This window comes from Colletes latitarsis, chromosome 5 (assembly GCF_051014445.1).
Source record: "Colletes latitarsis isolate SP2378_abdomen chromosome 5, iyColLati1, whole genome shotgun sequence".
NCBI lineage: Eukaryota > Metazoa > Arthropoda > Insecta > Hymenoptera > Colletidae > Colletes > Colletes latitarsis.
In genome coordinates, this window is record NC_135138.1 from 31,620,473 (window position 1) to 31,638,235 (window position 17,763).

Below are 17,763 nucleotides of genomic sequence, written 5' to 3' on the forward strand. Positions count from 1 at the left end.
CTTTTTTCAATTCATAAATGTGTAATAACGAAAGATATTATAATTACTTATGAAATCAAGAGTTTTGAAACGTGAGCTAGTATGATGTACGAATCTAAACGAGGTACTGAGAATCAGAGCAAGATCAGATACCTTATTAGCGTTGACAAGGAGAACATCTTCCATAGAGTAAAGATATGTATCGCGAGAGTTACAAGAGAACCTCATTACATGGTACTTATATTTAGTTCTGGGTTATCGAATCTGTGCCATGTTTCAAGTTTAAGTAAGTCGATCTGGAACATTGGAACACGAATTTCCTAACGTTGGATGAACTTTAGATCAATGTACATCGCAGTACTTACGTAAGAAAAATTTCTGATAGGTTCAAAATTAATTCAAAATTAATAAAAAACTGTAATGACAATAGACCTTACCAGGTTTCTAACAGAAACTTCTAATAACCAAACAGCAATGCGACTTTAAAACTTTAAAACAATGAAAAAGAGAAAAAAACGCGTTTTACGTCCGCTACAATCCGTCAATGGATCAAGATTTGATCCACGGAGGATCGAACGAACGTGTACAGTCGCCAAATCGCCCAGGAATATCGTTTCCACGAGTTCTGCGCTCGGGATGCCAGCAATCTGGACGCGAATTCCTCGTCGCCGGTATGTCTGGCCATGGATCGTGGAATTCTACTTCGCGACGAAAATGCACCAGGCGAAGATTGATATTCGACTTAGAGTGCCCGCGGTTTCGGAGAGGGACATTCGAAGTGCCTAGCAAGTTATTGGATCCTCGATTCTCTATCTACTCTCTAAATCAATTACGATTTCAGGGCTAAATTGATACGCGACCGTTTCTCAAACACGACGTTTGACAAAACGTCTCGTATTTTCGTGACGTTTCGATGGAACAGCTGCGCCCTGCACACTTGTGCAACGTTCGTTTCATTTATACCACCAAAATAAATTATAGCTTTAGACAATTCGTTAGGTATTTCATATGGATTACATTTTTTATTTTCATTCATTTCATATTAGAGAAAAAATAATGAATTAATTCAAAACTATTATTAACCCTATGCACTCCGAATTATATTTCAATTTTGTTACCAGCAGCTCCCAACATAAAATAAAGCAATTTAAACAGTTAGAGGAACAAACAAATTCAATTAAATATCTGTTTTATTTACACTATTGTAGTATTTTGTAATTTCTAAGTGTACAATATCTCTTTGGTTTGGACTTAAAAAAGGAGCTCCTGAGATAATAACTGATGTCGAGTCACACTCGACATAGGAGTGCAAAGGGTTAACTATTCACATAGGAACTATTTTGTAGAACGAATAAATATTATTTTTGCAGATCGTTTAAAATATTATCTAAACTCATACCTAACATTCTGTATATATTTAATCCAGACACGATTTATCGCTGTAGTTGGAGAAGTTGCCATTAAACAGGAGTTTCTCTGTGGCAATGGTGAATCGATACCTACAAGTGGCCAATCCAGTTCCACAACGATTAACCCTTCGGCTTAAAATATCTACATTGGTAAACCCTCGCCTGCCACTTGTTCCAACTTGACCACAATCTACCAACTTGCAACTAATTAAACTTTCCCTGACCAGTAAACAAACGTTCCACAATGACGCCGATAATCATCCCCCTGGCCGTCGACGCGTCGAACGCCGGGGGTTAACATACCCTTGTTGACGCGCGTACAAACTTGAGGGATTGTCGTTTAAGCGGGTTAAGCGTAACGAGGTTTCAAGCAGCCCCACGAAGAAATTTAATTATCGGCCCGAGGGGGAAAACAATAACGACTTACTCGAAACCATGGTGGCGCCGAGCAGCTCCCGATCAAGGGATGGAACGCGAACTCTCGACGGTCGTTTATTCATTACGGAAAGTAAAAGTACCCCGGTACTTCGTAAAATCGAAAACGTTTTCTTCGATGGCGGTACGTCGATGAAATTTAATTAACCGCGAGTAATCCGCGGTCGACGCGTAAATTGGAAGAAACTCGACATCGATTCGTTAATTGTCGTCGAATTTGCATTCGTATCCGCGAAACCCGTGCGAAACAACGACGTAACAGTCTGAAACTACGGTCGAAAAGAAAGAAAAAGAAGCTTAGAAATCGTCCAGACATTGCCCATTCTCCGGATCCGGCCGTCCAATTTTATTTCGTTAATTGATCCGGCCGAAGTAAATAAACGCGGCGCGAACGAGCCCCCGGAACGCAACCACCGTGCATTTTGCATCGCGACGCGCGAATCTGGAACTAGTTTGCATCGAGAGCGGGCCACCTAGCCATCAGGGGGTCAATTAGAGCCTCAATTTCGTCCGGGAACCGACTTCCATCGTTTCCAGAGAACAACCCTTAGCGGTTGCGGCTCTAGAAACGAAGTAAAATTTCGCGGCGGACCAATAGCCGACCGAGAACTAAACGAAACCAGCCGGCCCGGGAGAGGGTGATATCAAAATTATTTCACTCATCGCGTATAAAGCTGTTGGCTCGCAAATTTTTATTGAAATCGAGGCATTACTGGAAATAACATTTTTAATGGACCAGCCGACGCGACGGTGTTGCAAAAATAAATCAGAGAGACATTACGAGTACTCGATTTTTATGACGATAAACAACTTATTACGAATAGAAAAAGAAAGAATAGAATTCATTTGAAGATTACAGTTGGTCTTTTTTTTTTTTTTATTCTGTTTCTTGGTTATACAGGGTGTTTGGCCACCCGTGGGAAAAATTTTGATGGGAGATTCTAGAGGCAAAATAAGACGAAAATCAAGAATATCAATTTCTTGACTGAGGCTTCATTAAAAAGTTATTAAGAAATTAAATTAAAAAATTTCAAATAGTTCTGGAAAAATTATTTTTGGTTGCAGGGGTCAATTATAAGCATTTTTGGTGGATAGACATATCCCTGAAATCCTATCCATTTTCGAGAAAAAAATTCGGATAGGAGCTGAAATTTTTTGGCAAAAAAAAAATTTTTCAAATCGTTCTGAAAAAATTATTTTCGATTGCAAGAGTCGATTGCAATCATTTTTGGTCATTACACATACCCCCGAAATCCCACGCATTTTCGAGAAAAAAATTCCTTACCGAAAATGTAATGTCTGACCATACCATCGATATGTTTCACTGAAATTTCATGCGAATCTTCAAAACGTCATAACTTCTGAACGGATTGGACGATTTTATTATTTAAAAAAGCAAACTACGCGTATTTTGATGGAGAATATGTACAAATCACAACAGTATTCGAAAAGTTGGTCCTTGACCCCGTAAAATGAGAAAAACCCCATAAAAATGGTCCAATCTTCAAACAGCCATAACTCCTGCAATTGTGAATATATTTCAATGAAACTTTTTTCTGAAGTAAAGCTCATGGGTACCTACAGAAAAGTATTAGACAACTTTTCTGTGGGGCGTCAAATGAAACTACTAAAAATCAAAAACTAATTTTTAAGAAAAATGGACAGGGGGTAATATCTTATATTTAATATCTTTTCTAAAGAGAAAAAATCCGAAAGTGAATATTGAACGAAACGAAACTTAAAAAGTCGACGAACAGAGTACAGACAAACTCGGTTCATTGTTAAATATTTACGAATTAATTGGAGTTCGTCGAATAGTAAAATTTTGTGCAAAGAATTTTCAACTGGATCGATGCAACGATATAATTCTTACCATCAGCAATTCCAGCACACTTTTACCGGGTGTCGCTTAATCAAAACGTCGAAGCTTTTTCAACCCCATATGTTCGCCCGAGCCAAGTCCCCGTCGAAAGCTGGGCGCGACTTCGGACAATTTCGCGAAAGTTCAGTTTTAGGTAATCGAGAGCCATCGCATAAAGGTCGATGACATCTATTCCCGGCCGCCATAATTCACCGACGTCTTTCCAGTTACCCGTGGAAAGTTCTCCAACTTAGATTAGCGATTCAATTTGGCCCCACGCTAAATCATCTTCAAAATTGTTTTTTAAACGTTACAACGTGTAACTAGTTGAACAAACTTGCAGTTCTGAAACGTACGTTTCTCTGGTTAGTTTCGAACCGATTTGTACACAGAACACTATGCAATTGGAAGGCTACCAATCGGCTAGTGGCCAAAAAGCACAACTATATTTTGGTCAACTATTATTTTAATGTAATTATAATATAGTTAGACAATATTAATCCGACTATTATTTAGTTCAGCGTAGAACTCGAACAAAAATCTTTATTCTTTAGCTTTTACTGAGTTAAGAGCTTACAAGGGAAGGACACAAACTGTTCGACTTTATGATAGGTTTATGGTAGGGCAAAAATGTAGCCCTTTCTGAAAGGATCCACTACCATTCGACGTCAGAGTTTTCTTTAGTGCATCGTGATACGAGAAAAGTCACTCCGTGTTACAACTCACTAAAAACCAGGCCCTCGTTTTATATCGTGCTAGCAAACAGATCTTGGTGTTACAACTCGCGAATAGTAATATCTCAACTCACACACAACACGTTTAGTCGTCGAAATCACACTCGCCATCAGTCAATAGGCAATAAATCAGTTCGACCAAAACCTCTTCAATCTCTTCAATCCTTCATCCGAGATTATTCATTTATTCCGGATTTGCGAGCGCTATCGAAAGATTTTGACATTATCTATCGGGACCGCGCATAGCAACAAATTGAGTTTTATTCTCTATTATTATTTGCAACCATTTCATACGAGTTTGGTTCTTAATACATACTCAGAGCTCCATCGAAGACATCTGTTTATTCTGTTATATAAATCACGTCGCCATCCCTAAATAATTACAATTTCACTTCCAAGAGTAACAGTAATCAGAGCCAATGTTTAACTTTGAACTAGCACAAAATTACAAACTATCCTCGTTTTTGAATTCCGAATGATTTGTCGGTGAAATTTTCAATAACCCATAAAATGTTTGTCTTTTCGTAGTTTGAAGCGACAACTAAACAAACTCGTCGTCGAATAAAATTCCCAAAAGCTACCCGGTCCTTTTGTTCCCTAGCCCTGTGTCATAATTATTAAAGAATTCAGTGTACAGTTCCATTAAACCTTTAATTCCACAGATGGAACGAACAAAATTAAAGCAAAGCCGAAAACGAATGCGATCGGTTTTAGCTACGAATTGAATTTTACGACACCGGTGCCCGATTAATTCGACGTCGAGACAAAACTGCCTCTCGTTCGACGCCGTCGTAAATACGTTTATTTATCCATAATGCTCGCTGGCGACGGTATCGACCAGCACGACTCCGAAACAACCGGCTCGTAATTACTGGTTCGTTTTACTTGCTCGCTAAATCGCCGCGATAATTCTCGACTGTCGTTCGCGGTATCGTTGCGCAACCCGCTCGGCTAAGTGGACCACCGGCGACTGGGAGTTTTGTGTCGCAGTACAATTTGGAGGGGAGGTGTACTCCACTATTAGGGGCTCCATTGTGATAAGTTAAAGTATCATGTTGAACGCGAGGGAATACAATGGGAGCACAGAAATTCATACCAAAGATCCACCCAGTATACTGTTAGGTACAATGTTAGGTATTCAACATCTAATGATGGTAGTTGAAATGTTATCAAGCTAAAAAATGCATGTAATAAATAAGAGACAAATGGCTGTTTATGTGTCACTCTTTATCACGTTTAGTCAGAAATTAAAAAAAATTGATTTTTAGATACTTTTCTAGTTTCTTGAGAATTAAAACATCTCATAAATGCATAAACATCCGCAGTCTATTATATACATCTACAACATACAAATGTACAGGTAAATTCAAAAAGCATGAAACCCAGTTCCGTAACTTTAATTTACCCAATCCAACGGAATACCCACGAATAAATATGCATCATGAATTTTTTCCATTAGTAGCGCATTCGAGAGACTTTTCATTCGCCTGAGTTACGTTACCAGGCAAACTCCACCGCTCAACAATTTTCAGCCAAAGTTCCGAAGAGTTAAGGCTATTCAAAGTTATTATTACGCAAGATATAGAAATATTTTCCATCGTTAGCCCCCATTGTCTCTCGAACGAAGGCTGTAATTCACGCGTTTGGCCCTCTGCGGCGCAAAGAGAAAGAAAACGCTAATCGCGTCTGCATTCTCGCCGCAACAACAACGAAAGCGAATTAACGAGTAGAAGATGGGATAATAGGTGACCCACAGAACGACGATTCTTGTTCCCTTTGTCTTGACTCCGTTGTCTCTTCGATGCACGCGAATTCATTGACGGGCACGGCGAAGCCAAGGCGGAAAGGAAAATAAAGAATGGCGCCCCTTCGTGAAACGTAATTCGTATTCCAAGTGCGAGTCGACCGTTCATCTGCAGCCAGCTGGCGCCCTTTGATGTCTCTGTTCCGCTCCCGCGACTCGTTTTTTTCTCATTAAGTATCAGCGTGTCGACGGAACGCGTGTGCGGCGACGCTTCTTTACGGCGTGATTAATTAAAACGGCATCTTCTCGGGCTAACGAGGCGACGCGCCAGCCTGTGACATTTGATGGACGAAATTTCACGCGGATTCCTTTGACGTGGAACGTCCGGTCGGATGTTCTCACGTTCCGAGCAAAATAGAAACGCTACGTGCGTTGGATGGGAACAAAATTGCTGGAATAATGACAAAATAAAGGAATAACCGTCGGCGGTGCAAGCTCGATTTAATTCTTGGCACAGCAAAGTGGAACGATTGACGTTTTTTTACGGAGGAGGGTCTTTAAAAGAACCCACGACTCGTTCGTTACTATAATATATTAAAAATTCTAATTTTTAACTGCGAAACATTTATCGTGTATTTCAATTACTAAGAATCCAATCCAAACCTACTATTGATACTTAAAAAGGGATTGTTTCCAACTACATTTATTAAACGTTTCAGAAACTCAAATATGTCGTTTCCCATAAAAAGATATAGACTGAAAATTTTCACAGGAAGCAGAACGTTTGTCTCTCGAACCCACTCGAGTTAAACGCGGAACATTTTTCTTTGTCCTCGACAATAGAGAAAATAATTAACTGTTCTTTTTCTACGTACGACGACACGCATAATAGAGTTTTCACGCAACGACAATCTATTTGCGGACTAAATACCCACTGTCCGGTTCTAAGGGCGTTTGACGTTCCATTCAGGACAGATCGCGCTTTCAATTACGCGAATCAGGACGCATTGGACGCGTCGGGGCGTCCGTGAAATATCGTTTCAACGCGCGGATGTAAAAAGTTTCGCGGACGGAAAACGCGACAAGTGCGGACGTTTGCACGATTTCCGGAGTTGAAACGGCATTACTAATGTCCCCGGTCACTGCTGGTAATTAATGGGCAGCCCCTCGAGCCCCGTCCCGGTTCCTCGTTTTATTAATCGGCGAGAAATAACGAAGGTTAGTGGGTCGTACGGCCTTCGTTTGCCAGCGTAAATCGTTCCTGGCGACACGGCTGTCTTGATGGAAAGACGAATTGACGTTATTAGAGTACCGTGTCGTGCGGCTGTCGCGGAAAAATTTGTTTTATGACGTGGCACGACTGGACGAGCACGTAAGTTGACGGCCCATAAGTTTTCAAATTGGATAACGAGTAGTCGATGAAATTTATTCAACACTCCCTATGACGAATTAATCGTTTCTTTCCATTTGTTCCTTCCCCGATTACAATTTACAGCCTTCGTTTATCAAATACATGAAATTTGTAGATCATTCTTTTAGTAAGAAAAGGAAGAAAGTTGACTGGGCCACATTGAGCCAAAAGCAATTATTTTATCGATGACCCTATTCAAAATCGATAAAATTCGCCTGAAAAATATGCTTAAAATATTAATAAAAATTTAAACCAATTATTTGGACCTTCGCGTCTACATTCTGGAGAAGATTGGAAACTTCGCATTCTATAGGAGCTCGCGTATAGTACTAGGAATATTAAGATGGATGGGAATTGTGGAACGCATTAGAAGATGCGAGAGACGAAGGCTGAAGGCATCAAAGTAGACGACAAGAGCTCATAAATTTAAAGCAACGGATTTATAAAAGGAACCGTTGTTATTTTTGCTCTTACGACCAAATAAAATATACTTAGATATAAATCGTTTCTAGAGAGCGCATCAATTTTCTATAAATCTACTATTTAACGATTTACGCGAACGTCGAAAAACGTGTGAAAAGATGAATGCTTTACATTTAGAAAGACACTTATATAAATAAAAATTTTAATGAATTACGATCAGTACCACAGTACATAAATTAAAACAAATTAAAATGGAATCGTAATCGTAATTTTGTTCATCGTTGAGCGCGATACACTACATTCAACTCTTTTCGTGCACAACAACTATGCATTCCAATCGTAAGCAAACCGTACAGACCGTGAAGTACTTGAGTTTACAAAATTAGTAGAAAAAGCTTATATAAAGTTAAAGGTTTTATCCCATACCCGTTTCCTTTTTTGCAACGCGATACTTCAACCGTAATTTCAACCGTCGAGAATGTAAAACACGCAACAGAAGTTTGTAACGCGCATGAAAATTATTCGAAATTTTCATCGAGATAACTCCGAGATTTATAATACAATGCAGTGAGCTTTAGAATAAACCTGAAACAACGGAGGATAAAAATTTCGTTTTTATTTTAATTCCGCTCTGCAATTGTTTCCGCTTCGTGTGTCACACGACGAGCAATCTAAAAATTCGGCACGCGCGTTTCTTTGTTACGCTTTATTCACTGGTATTTTTGCCAAGCCAGTGATCCAATTCGCGGATGCTGTTTGTCACCCGCAAAAGAATATCACCGGAAATCATGACTAATTTTCGTGTTGTTTTAACCGAAGTTTACAAGGAAATTTCACACGCATACGTCTGATGAATTCACTTTGCTTGACGAATTAAATGGACAACTGCTAGTTATAGAACACTTTGCACGTCACAAGTTAATTAATATGCTCTTAGAATGTGTGTTCTTCAAAATTTCGATAACGCGTGACTCTTAAGCTGTCGATTACTAAAACATAGTTTCACTATGGACGTGGTGAAACTATGAAAATTAAATTTAAGTGTTCGTTCAATAACGAAGCATGAAGTCTACTCAATAGCTCAGATATTCGTGGGTGGGGATCATCGTGTGCTGGGAGATGTTATTAATAAACTGGCCCGAGTTTAGAATGACAGAACGTTTAGGCAAACGCTTGTTGTGCAAATGTGGAAACGGACTGTGAACGTTGGATGCAATAAAATGTGGAATACATACCGGTAAGAGCAACCGGTATGTAGGAGCTATGAGAGACACGTAAGTGAAGAGCCCCTTAATCCCTCCGGTCAGGCGTTTCTGACGTCTCGCATACAATAAGCGACTGAACAATAAAGTTCCGGAACGGAACTGTGACTGTAGAACTATTTACTATAAACGCTAGTTCATAACGTTGGCACTGCTTGGCTAATATTAAAGTAATTAAATGCAACGCGAAATGCAGTTGCTCGCATTGTTCTTCGGACACAGCGCCATTCTGAATTTGTTATTTCGCGTGAACGAGAATTGCTTGTATATTATGCCGCTTATATTATGAAAATATGAACAATCGATTGGTGTTTATAAGTAGATAAACAATAATAGTTGTTTCTATAATAAATTTTCTTTGACTTTCTTATACCTAGAAACTATATAATTTGGACAAAATGAACCATAAATTAAATGTCTTCTAGTTCTCAAGGGTTTTCACATCTGAATCACTCCGTTCTAGAGTTGGGTTGAGCAAAATGTAATCTGGCTACATTTGCCACGACACGATGACATGTAAACGCGCCCCGATCGCGCAGCAATTACACGACCATTAGATAGTTATTACACGCTTCCAAGATTTACGATTACGATTACACGGTAATTACATGGTAAACACTGAGCAATTACAGCGTAATTGCAATGAGATTACATGTAAATGTACCACGACGAATGTAATCAAATTACGTTTTGCTCAATTCTGATTTACGCAATATTTAATATCGAGACGGAGACCGATACCACTTCTTCTAGATATGTGTTTATCGAACTCGCGATAGACTTTATCGTCGAGTAAACATTTTTACGATCGTAAACGAGCTTTTATTCGTTGACCAATCGGTCCCATAAAATCCGTGGAAGCTAACAAAGAGAGTGGCAATCACACGGCCGCCTGCGTTCCCAACTCCCGGAGCTCGGCTTCGAGAAAGGTGGTAACTTCTATACGGACGGCCGCGAAGTAATAATCAAACCTGGTAAGTTCCAGAAAATTCGTTTCAACTCTGAAATACTTGGCCGCGGAGCGTGAATCGCGAGCATCCAGCCACGGGGCACGGTCCGTGAAATTATTTGCTCGTTCGCTCGGGACGAAAGATAAAGTGGCTTCCCCTGTTCCGCGGAGAGCGTTCCTTTGTATCGTCGATACGGGATCCCTCCCTTAATTCCCGTCGATGATCAAGCACCCTTTGCACCTCGAGCGAGCACTTTCTTGCTTGCCCTACGTCGCGCATTTTTTTTTCGCTCGACGCCAACGAGAACGCGAGTTTATGAGGGTTGCCGCTGGATTTATTCTCACAATCAGACTCGATTCAACGGGAGAGATACGAGCTGGAGGAGCAAGAAACGTGGAAGAAAGGCTGAACGATTCGATTGTTAAGGGTTGGTCTCTATCATGATTTTTCGTTAACCCTTTGCAGATACAGATAAATGTTATAAAAAATAAACAAGTTGCACTTGAAAATATTGTTTCGAAATAAATTTGAAAAACTGAATTTACTCGATAACACGCGAGCACAAATATTTTGGAATTTAAGATGCACTTTAGAAGGAAAATTGATACTTGACTCCATGAAAAATATATAACCCATATGATATATTCTCACCACAATCTTTATTGACTACTTCTGCAATAAAAGTAAGGCGATAAGAGCCTCATCAAGGTATTTTCTCCCGTAAAAATCTACCTGACAGACACGTGATTTATATCGACAGTCCGAATGACGTAGCAACGTTCGCAACGCGTCCGATCGAGATAATGTCCTGGATCGGCTGGATCATTAATAAAGAGGAGCCAGTGGAGAGCGAGAAAAGAAATATGTAGGACATTTAAGTCTTCGTTCTAATCGGACGACTCGTCGCCCGCAACACGGGCGAAACCCTTTCTTCTCCGAGCACCTTTATCTTTCGTCCGGCGAAATATAGGTCGGCCCCCGAAGAAAAATGAAAGAACCGAGCAAGACCGAATTCGAAAGCCCGTCTAGGAGGCGAGCCGCGTGAAATATTCAGAGAATTTCCTCCGTTTCTCTCGCGTTTGATGGCTCCACTCTCCACTGTCTACTCTTTTGCCTCCGTCTTTGAATTTCATCTCCGCGGCTCTTGCTCCACCGACCCGCGGTCCCTTCTTGCCCCCTCCACGTCGATGCGTACAGTTCACGTATTCAAAAAGACACTGACGACTCTGTTTCGCCGGTATTTTATAACGCGAATGACTCGGGGACTTTGTCAAAACTCCTCTCGAGTATACTAAGAGCGTCGCTTTTTTCGACGGAAATTGAACCTCGAAAGTCGCGAAATTAAAAATATTTGAAATTTCGAAACGCTTTGACTATATTACATTTCTCATTCGCTGTACTCGTAAAACTGTCGTCGCGCTCGAGTTGAAAACTTTTTCAGGGGAAATTGAAAACCACGTTTTCAACAAATTTGAAACATTATGCGATACGTGATATATTGTAGGACGGTTTTAACGAATCATTGGTTTAGGAAATGTTAAGTGGTAGGACCAATATTCTTCAATAACCTTTCGAATATTCTTGGAATTTCTACATATTCTCCATTAAAATACGCGTTGTTTACCTTTTGAAATATTAAAATCCTCCAATCCGTTCAGAAGTTATGATGTTTTAAACATACGCACGAAATATCAGTAGAATTGTTCTGGTCAGATATTATATTTTCGGTAAAGAATTTTTTTCTCGAAAGTGCGTAGGATTTCGGGGGTATGTGTATTCACCAAGAATGATTCCCATTGACCCTCGCAACTGAAAATAATTTTTCCAGCACGATTGCAAAAAATTTTTTTTCGCCATGAAATTTTCCCACCTACTGGAATTTTTCTCTCAAAAGTACGTAGGAATTCGAGGTATGTTTACTCACCAAAAATGATTGTAATTGATCCCCACAACTGAAAATAATTTTTTTAGAACAATTGAAAAATTTTTTTTTCGGCGAAAAATTTAGGCATCTACCCCCTGTCGATTTTTCTTAAAAATTAGTTTTTGATTTTTAATAATTTCATTTGACGTCCCACAGAAAAGTTGTCTAATACTTTTCTGTAGGTACCCATGGGCTCTATATCAGAAAAAAGTTTCATTGAAATATATTCATTATTGTAGGAGTTATGGCTGTTTGAAAATTGAACCATTTTTATGGGGTTTTTCTCAGTTTACGGGGTCAACGATCAACTTTTCGAATATTGTTGTAATTTGTACATATTCTTCACCAAAATACGCGTAGTTTGCTTTTTTAAACATTAAAATCGTCCAATCCGTTCAGAAGTTATGACGTTTTAAAGATTCGCATGAAAATTCAGTGAAACATATCAACGGTATGGTCAGACATTACATTTTCGGTAAGGAATTTTTTTCTCGAAAATGCGTAGGATTTCGGGGGTATGTGTAATGACCAAAAATGACGGTAATTGATGCCCCCAACCAAAAATAATTTTTTTACGACGGTTTGAAATTTTTTTTTTCACCGAAAAATTTCTGTACCTGGTCTGCCGTCTAATAACACTGAATTACCTCTTTCAATCTTTCACGTAGTCAACTCACATGTATTTTCGCATACACTACAACTGTCTACCCATCAATACTAATTCAATGAATAGTTTCTCACCTGACTTAGATTGAGTCACGAAACTCCTATACCTTGTCTGTGCTACAATTGCAGATTTGTTAGATGGTCTCCTCGCCTGATATCGAACCCAAGACACCGCGTAAAATTTGGAAAAGTTAAATAACGCAACGATTTCACTGTATCGAATCATCATTTCGTTATTTTTATGATACTGAACTCTATTCTGGACTATCGAAAAAACGACAGATCGATTTATTCAGCTCTGTGCGCGTAAGAAACTATCGGGAAACTTCAGTTCCCGGGTTCGAGCATCCGCGTGCGACTTTGAGAGCGGCGCACAACGGCTGTCGTTACTTTTCCACTCGAAGCTGGCCACGGGAACGATCGCTCACGGCGACACGAGTCGAGCAAAGTACGCGGAACCACATTTAATAATGCGGTGGCGTGTATGAACTTCTGCTGATGGCTGTTTGGAAGGGTTGTCGGAAGGACTCTCGACGTCCTTGTTGCCGGGGATGGCACTCAGACGAGACTCCTTTGGAGTCTCCCTTTTGTGTTGCTACGGTGTGCTTGTTGCGCGCTTAAACAGGTAACTTCATAACGTTACCTCGCGGGAACCGGCGAGTTTCCGTTAACGAGACGCAACGGTACTAATTGCGAACACCGTTTCTTTGATGGTTCCGCTTTCCATACGATTGGCAAGGGCCTGGGAGTTAGTTGTGCGACCAACTTAATTACCATTATTGCACGGATCTCCGAGAACCTGAAAATCTTGGCGATTTAAGCATCGTGCGAATTAGCTCCGCCATCCGAAGCTGTTTACGAAGCATAAAGTACCCTGGCGTTCATAACGAGTAATAGACTGGCAAATACTAGAATTATATTAAATACGATAGGTCCTATAAAAGTACGGAACGAGAGCGTACGTCCTCTACAGGGTGTTCGGCCACCCCTGGGAAAAATTTTAATGGGGGATTCTAAAGGCCAAAATAAGACGAAAATCAAGAACACCAATTTGTTGCTGAAGGTTTCGTTAAACAGTTATTAACGTTTAAAGTTCCGACCGTACTGAATTTTTTTTCTCGAAAATGCGCAAGATTTCGGGGGTATGTGTATTCATCAAAAATGATTATAATTGACCCCCGTAACCGAAAATAATTTTTCCAGAACGAATTGAAATTTTTGAATCTAATTATTAATAACTTTTTAACGAAGCCTCCATCAGCAAATTGGTATTTTTGATTTTCGTCTTATTTTGGCCTCTAGAATCCTCTATTAAAATTTTTCCCAGGGATAGCCGAGCACCTTGTATGAGAAATATAAATTGTCGCACAGCCCACCCTGATAGTCCCGAAGCGTTCGTACCACCATTGCCAGTCACGTCATCGAATCCTACTTCCTGTTTTATGACCGACCCAGTTAGAAACGTTCCATCCTGAGCCTTGCTAGACAACGCGTTGAATGTAGATGCGGTGGAAGCTTTTACCCGTGGTGCCTTATCGCTTTGGAGATAAATATCGCGTCTCTGTTTTAGTAGTATGAAACGGTTACGTTGGACGTAAGTGATATAGAGAACTCTAGACAGTTTCAAAAGCTATATCAAGCCCTCGTGGATATGTGACATCAAAAGTATTTTTAAAAAATTAATTCTCAAGATTAGATGGCAAAGAAAGTAAGTCTCGATAGAACTCTTGAATGTTGATGAGGCTGTAAAAATAAATTCAACGAGAAATTGTGGATGTGCTATTGTATTGCTAGCAAAATAATGTTCGTTTTGATTATAGGGTATCCTAATGCTTTTCCTGTTTATCGTTGTCGCGAATAAACAGCTTGTTTCAGGTGAACCATTCGATGACAGGATGTCCAACAGGAGTAGGATGTCTCTAATGTCCTAAGATCATCGAGGGTAACAAACACGCGTAGCCCTTCGGCACCCCACTAAACACGTGTAATGCTTCACGAGCATCTTCCCGGTTCCTGGTTAAATCAATTCGCGGCTGGGTAATCCTACTTGTCACCAATGGCAACGTAGACCGTGTCCTTAGTTACCAGGCAACTATTTAGCTCCATGATCTGTCGGAACACATCGTGTCGGTCAGAATATAGACAGACGTATCTTATCAGACCTACTTACGAACATCGACAAAACCACGGTTCGCTTGTTATCAATTCTGTTATTCTGTCGTTGGTTCGAGGCAACGAAGACGCTGAATAAAACGACGCGTTTCGTCCAAGCAAGCTGTTCATGTAAAATGCAAATATAAATGTGAAAATAATGTATACGTACGTATGCAAAAATAAACTATGATGTTTACTGGTTAAGATTGACTCGAAATTCCAGTTTGAGAAACGAATATTTATCTCACCGAGACTTTCAAGCATATTTAAACAATTTTTTTTAACTATATTTAAAGGCACTTCATTCGTTTATATCGATCACGTTTCAAAATAAGTTTCTGTGAATATTTTAGATATTTGCATTTGCAATATACGACAAAAATTAAATCGTCAAATATGTTGTAATAGAAAGATATTAAAAAACTCCTACATGATTTCAATATTATTTGATCGCTAACGCAGAGTGAGAAACTGTAAATACTCATCGCCGACTCGTATCGAAACGCGACAGATAAATGTAGTCGAACGATTTTAAGATAGATTTCCAAAGTTTTCGGATTGCTAGGCCTTTTGCAGCGTCGAAACGAAGACCAAGCGGACAAATTAAAGTCCTCCCGTCGCGCCCGTTGTCCTCGATTCTCGCCGTTTTTCGGATATATAGAAATGTCGCATTATTCACGGAGCAGAAGGGTCGTGACTATTTTTCGAACACGACAGGGGCAGCGAACGCATCCGTGGTAGTTTCGCATTTTGGACAGTTGCCGAGGCACCCGTAGTTCCAGTAGCAGGTAGTCACGCTCGCGCGCAGACTCGCAGAATGGCGTGTTCTGGTTTCCTGTTCCGGCTTACATTTACGTCTGGATGTTTCATTGTCGAAACGCGAACGTGCACGCCGCGATACATGAAAGATATGAAAGCGGTTTGACCTGGATCCGCGAAATGTAGAAGGGGTGCTGGGGACAGTGAATGTCCGATGTAAAATGTGTGTCTATAGTCGAAGGGGATATAGAGGTAGCGTACCTTTTCTTCGGGTTGTCGCTAACCCTTTAGACTTTGATAAATAGTCAAGAACCATCGAGTATTTTACGTTCAAGTTTCGTCAAGATCCGTGATTTAAATCGAACCGGAATTATTCGAACAGTTCACAGATTTTTAATATTTGAGAAAATTTCAATATTACTGTTCGATCATTACTATACAAAAAGCGGATGAGAATTGTTTTATTAAACTCTGTATATTGCATTTCCCTGGTCACCTCATCGTTAGTCGCTAATATTTTGTGAAGTCCATGAATTAAAATGAAAAATGGTTCGTATTACGATATTATAAAGCAAATACAAGCAAACGACGCGGAATGCAACATGATATTTATGAGGCATATAATTCTTTTCACTTTTGTACGTTCTCAATTAGTAATTTGTCGATCGGTACTCAATAGTGTTTATTCTCTCTACAAGGAAGGAAAAATTCAAGTAAAACACTCGATATATTTCATTTCATCGTATACTTCACCGTTTATAAAATATTGTATTATTTCTATAAGTCGATCAACGATTTATGATATTCCAATTTCTATTCTTTTAACGATAGTTTTCATTTTTAACTAAATATCTCGTATTTTTCTTCTTCCTCGTTATTCAGAACTGAAGAGTATTGAAATAACACAAAATTGAAACGTTTAAAATGTATTATATATTTAAACCTATGCTTGCTTAGTACTTAATTATTTTTCATTTGTATTTCGATATTATCCTCGCAATATTGCAACTCGGATCGATTATAAAATATCCATTCCAATCGTGAACTGTACGAGTTTACAAAATATTACTTCTCCCCGAGGGAACAACAGAACGATTTAGCAGCCATTCGTCTTCGAATCTAGATTAAATCGAGATCACGACGCACTTCTCGACCAATTTACATTTCTACTAACCCGAACAATTCGACCCTCCCTCGATCCCGCCTCGCCCTCGCGTTCCCAACCCTTTCCAACAGCCAGCCCTCCTGACGTGTCACGCAAGAAAACGCCCCGGCATTCCTGTCGCCTTTGCCGTTCAATTTCCGGCTCGGGAGAGGCTACAAGAAAAACGGGGGTTCGTCGAAGGTGGCGGAGGGTTGGAACGACCGACGGGGGGCCGAGTTCAAGAAGCGGGGAAAAGTAAAATTTCCTATTTCATGGAGAAAATGCAATGATGTACTATTATTGAAACCGTTCCACGCCGCACGCAGCCCTAGGAACGACGCGCGTGTAAGAGCATCGAGGGGTGGGAAAGGGTGCAGAAACGAACGCGCACCGCAGGAGGGTAACATATTGCGCGTATATGCCACGATGTTCGACGATTTTGCGCCCCAGAAATGAAACGTCCCGTGCCTGCCTGTCGTTGTCTTACTCGTTGGTAACTTCGAATCTCTCGCGGCTGGAACCATCCCCCTTTTTGAGACGATTTGTCGAATATTGCGTCGCCCATGCTGACGTGTCAACGATTCTACTTCGAGAGATCCTTTCCGAGGAATTATGCCACCCTTGGTGGCGGCAAAAAAGCTCCTATTCTTATTTTAACAATTATATAAAAAGAGTAAACTGGTTTACTTAATTCTATTCTAGATACTCGATAATTAATTTCCGGATAAATGGTTTTAATTCAGCGCGATTTTTTAATCCCAAGTGTCGGTGGGAAATAGCTTTCTAGTGTAAACTGTTATCCGGGTTTCGACAGGAAACGAACGCCGATAATTATTATATGTACACGTTAGAATCGAGAACCAATTTGGTAAATTAAGTTTCACGGAGTGTTTCTAATAAAATTCATT

General features: G+C 40.0%; 1 protein-coding gene across 5 annotated transcripts in view; it reads right to left on the reverse strand.

Annotated features, from left to right (window-relative positions):
* The window catches only part of Nlg-4 (neuroligin 4), a 425,248-nt gene that overhangs the window by 306,750 nt on the left and 100,735 nt on the right, over positions 1 to 17,763 (reverse strand). The gene's annotated exons all lie outside the window — the stretch shown is intronic.